Here is a 5623-nt window from a genome sequence, read left to right on the forward strand (position 1 = left end):
TCGCTACATGCACGAAAGAGCGCACGAATGCGAGAGCGCAACGATTGCCAAGCCAACGCAGCCAACCAAACCAGCCAGTCATTTGTTTGCCACGAGCATAACAGAGCAACAACAGCGCTGTTAACGGACTAACAGCATGTGTGAATATCAACGCGCGCGTGAACGACCGAACCGACATACGAACTAGACAACAACAACAGCAACAACAATTGAGAGAGCCGATGTAGTCGTTGCCGAGGCGCAGTTAAGTTCAGACCGCGACAGTTTTCGGTTCGGGCCATTCAGTCTAATGTCAGAAACGCAGTTAGCTGCCTCGTCGTGCGCACGCTAAAATATAAATAAAAACAATCTAAAGGCACAGCTAATACAACTATCACTCCAACAACAACAACAAGAATAGCTAAAACAGCAACAACCATCGTCGACAGTTAAAACTTGAGGCATTATAAATCAAAGTATATACACACACACATACACTCCAACACACAAACACACACAGTTAAAGTTTTGCCTATCGCATTTCTAAAGCTAAACAACAACAATTTCAAATAAATCATAGCAATAATACAACAACAATAGTAACAATAATAACGACATACATCATCGACAACAATTTCAACTAAAATAAATCGGAAAGCGGAAACCGTTTCCAATTAGTTTGTGTAATAAGTGCAATAAGATATTTTTGCTGGATTTGTATCTCAACGTTTTAATTGCAGGCAAACGAACAAAGCAAAATTTAATTGTTTATAAAAAAAATGGCCAGCAACAACAATTAAGGTGTGCATTTACCTACAGCAACAACAACAATCGAGTATAAAATTACCGATCGCTGGCATGTGAACAAAAGTGCTTTCGGTTCTAGCTACCTCATTGTATCTCTGTATCTTTCGAATACAACAAATGAGTCACACAGCAAAAATTGGATTAATAAACAAAACTCTAGGCAAAATAAGTTTAAAAAAAAACTAAAAAATAAAAAAAACTATAAAAACACACACAGAAAAGTGGAGCTCAAGACCTAGAAATTGGGTTAAATGAAAAGCATTTTCAAAATAATATCAGCTCGTAAAGCGGGCCATAAATTAATTGCGAACTCCGCACAAAATACAAATAAAATAAATATTTATTTATACAAATTCCCATAAGCGAAAGGGCAAAAAAGAGAGAACAGATACATATGTGGAATGCCTAGAAGCCATATAAGGTGTTGTGTCTCCAGTTGACTCTACTTCTTCTGCTTGGAATTCCCTGTGCTAAAAGTTTATTTCTGACGTGAATTCAAAACGTCTCTATCTCAAATAGAAATTTGACTTTTGTTATAGATAGATTTACTTATGTATCTTTGGTAAAACCTCTCTTGGATTATTCAAAAATTAAAATTGGAAATTATCATACCAACCATATATACCATTATATCATATTGGCAAAAATATGGTTGGAATGCCACGAGCAAATCAACTCTTTCAAATGAATTTCGAAAATGAGGAATTTTTACGTAAATCTATAAAAGTTTATTTCTTGGTTAATGAGCAATTATTTTTGCAAATTATTCGTTAGTTTTATTTCAAAGAATACGAACTGAAAGGTTCCCAAACAGTTCAATTCTATATGGTTTTATTTGTTGAAATTTATAATAATGTTTTCAAATATATTTTATTCCATTTAATTTCAAATCTATTTTAATATAAAATTTTAATTTTAAATAATCCTAATTCATTTCGAATATAAAAGAGAATAAATAATAATAGCATATGTCAGCTTCTCTTAAAATTTAATGTAAACTCAAGATATTTAAGATAGTCAAAACAATTCCTACAAAATATTTTCAGTTCTATCATGAGCTCGAATTCCTATATATACATTGAAATGCATTGATATTACAATTCATTCTCTGGCTTTGCCAAATAGCTCAGCTGTAGTCTCGAAATTTATTTCTTGAGTTTTCGCACAAATTTCTAAGAGTTGAGACGCTCCATTACAACTCAATTCGATTAAATTTGTACAAATAAAAATAAAATAACGACGAGACAGCAATCTGTAAATTCCAGCACGTAGCCAGAGCTCGTTGCAGTGCTGCAGTTCTGCAGTGCGGCAGCAGCACCACCGAACGAACCACCGAGCGAACCGCCAATCTGTTAAGTTATGCCACAAATCTTACACGTGAACCGCAAGAATTTCGCCATTAAAAGCCGCTGCAGCGCTGCAGCGGCAGCCTCTGTCCACAAATTGAAATTTCAGCCCAGTTAAGTTTCGGTGCTAAAGCAGCGTAGTCGTAGAAGAACAAGACGAAGAACAAGAACAATAAGAAGAAAATGCAGCAGCAGCAATTGCAGTTGCCAAAGTATCGCGTGAATAAGTGAAAAAGTCTCGTGTTATTTCCACACAAGAGCAAGTAAATAAAATGCGAATAGTTTTTCCATTTGTTCATTTTTATATTACTCGCCTGCAAACATTTAATTGCGAGCCAAATTGCGTGCCAAAAGGGAATCGGGCCCATAAATTGGCCAACACAACTGGCTAACTGGCTGCAGCAGTTGGCTCCAGCTCCACAATTTTTGCTGTTCATTAAAACTGCTCGCAATTAGCCACAAATTGAATTATGGATGCGCCCACAAAACTATTTCATTTTCATTATGCTTGCTCGTCGAACTTTTCGACTGAGCTAGAGAGACTGCTCCACAGTGGTCGATGCACGACTTACAGATACCCTATGTAGAGAAAAAAAAAAAATAAAATGAAGAAAGCTAAAAACATCTTTATACTCGGCTTGGTAGCTCTAGCTATTAGAATACTTGAGATACGCAACTAACTAAGGATTGAAGACGTTTTTAACCGAAAAGGTTATCGATCATTGTAAAAATTTAATTATTCGGTGCTTTCTCGTTTGATTACGTTTTGGAATTGTATTCCTTAGCTCCTTCAGCGCTTTGATTAAAATGCTTCAGAGTTCCTTCTGCATGTTACATACTCACCTAGCCAGCAAGTATACCCTGCGCTCAAACACTTTCCATGGGCATTCAAAACTTTTTGTGTGACACAAGAATTAAAGTTGAGATCAAGCCCGAGTCGCTAGCCGCAGTGGTTGTTGCTGTTGTTCTTCGTACGCTTTTTGTATGGCTTTATTTATTTTAGCCAAGTTCAACCGCCAGTTGCCGGCTAGTTGTTGGCCATCTCCAACTCCATCTCCATCTCCGTCCACAACGCCAATGCCAACTTCTTTTTCCAACTTCAACTCAATTTCCATTCTCCGTTCTCCATTCTCCATTTCCATTTGGCCGTTCTCTTTGCTTTGTCTTCTAGCCAGCTGTGTTTCTGTTTTAGCTTTTATTTTATGCTATTGCCAATGCGTTGGGCTCTTGGCCAGTCTCTGGCTTTGCTGTGCTTCCTCTTACTTTTACCTTACTTTACGATTATTTCCGCTGAAGCGTTGCGCACTGCCGACTGCCACTTACTTTGAACTTTTTGCTGCTGCTGCTGACCCTTTGCCCCATACCCTGCCCCATCCCCCCTCACTCCACACTGCCAGCCCCTGGCCGCAAAGGTCGGCCAGCCAGTCAGCCAGCTGTTTGCTCGCCCCGTAATTTTTATTTTTCTCTTTTATTTCGTTATGTTTTGTAGTTTTTTTGGGGCGTGTGAAAGTCGTTGGCCACATGAAGTTGCAGTTGGCTCAAAGCTCAGTTGGCTCTGCTCTGGGATACGAGGGTTTCCCACACCCGCTGGCAAATTGTATCAATTGCGCCCCTTCTAACTGGGGAACCGGTTCGGCGGGCCAGCATAAATCAGCGCCAGCTCCAACTGGTTTATTTGTTTATATGGCCAAGTTGGGTGTCGCACTTACTATAAAGACGCATGTCTGCACTAAGTCTAGCGACATTTCGGCGCCCACATAATCATATTTATATTGATGGCACCACCCAAAGTGTGTGTGTGTGTGTGTGTGTGTGTGCGTGTGCGTGGGTGTCTGCGTGTGTGTGATAATATCTGATTAAAAACAAACTAAAGTTCATTGCTATATATATAGTACACACACATACTACATATATATATATGCATATATATATATATGTATGCTTAAATAAAAATATTGCAAAAACAAATATTTTAAGTGGGCGTTTTAACAATTTTTGAAATGCGCCGCAGCCAACAACAACAACAGCAACAGCGAGTTACAACAAACCACAATTTCAATTACAGTGCAGCTGAAAAGTAAAACACCTATAGCAATAGCAACAACAGTAAAAACCAGTTTAAAGTGACGGGCAACAGCCGAATCAACCCCCCCAAAGCAAAAGTAATAAAAACTATTTCAAAAGTTGCGTGACAAAAAATACAAAATTATAAATGAAATAAAAACAAAAATCGATCTGCATAATAAGTGAATTGTAAACCGATTGACGGAAATTGGAAACCCGAATCAAAAGTGCGAAAATCAACAGAAAAAAGGTTGTCAAAAACCGGATCTCTATAAGGATCGAACCAAGCACCACCGTAGCGACAGACACCGATATAGAAAGTGAAAGAGACAGACACACGGAGAGAGAGCGGAGAGAGAGATACTATAAAAATGGTAAATAATTTATGTATTTTTAGTTTGTACACCCTCCGCAATTGTACTTGACCCACTAATTATGCACAGACCCCCCACATTTAGCTGGGGGCTGAGCTGCAATGATATCAGCGGCTCTCTATGAGAAGCGGCTCAGTTAACGGTTATCAGCAGAGGCGAGAGGCAGCATCGGGGGGCGGGCACCCACTTGACAGAGCCGTCGACCCATTACATAATGTTTTATGGCGACGACGTGACGATAAAAGCGAAAACCAACACAAAACTAACAACAACAAGTTGAGTCTCGTTTGTCACTGTTACTGCATTTCTGTTTCTGTTTCTGTTTCTGGGAAGTGCAAAATGTTGCCGCAACTTGAAATTGTCGTGCGATACTTTTAACCCATAATTCTGAGCGGCTTAGGAATGAAACAGCATGAAAGGCTTAACAAAGGAGAACAAGAAAAATCTTTATGCACTTGAGAGAAAATATTATAATGATAGCGCGTACTTAAGGAACAACTTTAATACTTAAAGAGATCAAAGATGATGCGACATGAATAGCCGAGATCAAAAGTATTTGGGAAGGCCTATGAAATAAAAGATGTGAACTTCAATATATTCGACTAATATGAATACGATACGATATTAATAAGAATAATTTCGTTATATTAAAGAAATGTTAGTTCTCATATTTGTTTCAAGTTCTATATAGTGAAATGCCATAAAAAAAAAAGAAATAGGAGTAATTTTATATAAACCATAACGCCTAATAAAAAAATAAGCAGATATGAGGAGAAATATAATGATAACACAAAAATCAAGTCTGGGATAATTAGTGAAGAATGTCAAATGATTATATAAATATTAATAATATTTCGTCCATATATTATTTTCAACTATACAAATAATATAGAATATAAATATTATATATATTTTATTACTTAAATTTAAGTAGATAGAAGTCTAAAATTTATGTCTTTTATATATCTCAATTAATAAATCATGAAAGCTTGAGCTTCCAGATTACCATTAATATATATACTCCAATATATGTACATATGTATGTATGTAATT

The 5623-nt window shown here is 37.1% G+C and overlaps 1 long non-coding RNA gene across 2 annotated transcripts; it reads left to right on the forward strand.

Moving 5' to 3' along the window:
• The first annotated feature begins 229 nt into the window (after positions 1-229).
• Positions 230-5238, forward strand: LOC26528262. 2 transcript variants are annotated; one of them, XR_006356727.1, is made up of 3 exons: positions 230-455; positions 4198-4570; positions 4640-5238. It is a non-coding gene; the product is annotated as an uncharacterized LOC26528262 (long non-coding RNA). The 2 variants fall into 2 exon arrangements; XR_001449503.3 differs by having other exon boundaries at positions 4655-5238.
• The last annotated feature ends 385 nt before the right edge of the window (positions 5239-5623 follow it).

Source organism: Drosophila mojavensis, unplaced genomic scaffold (genome assembly GCF_018153725.1).
Source record: "Drosophila mojavensis isolate 15081-1352.22 unplaced genomic scaffold, ASM1815372v1 contig_19, whole genome shotgun sequence".
Taxonomy (NCBI): Eukaryota; Metazoa; Arthropoda; class Insecta; order Diptera; family Drosophilidae; genus Drosophila; species Drosophila mojavensis.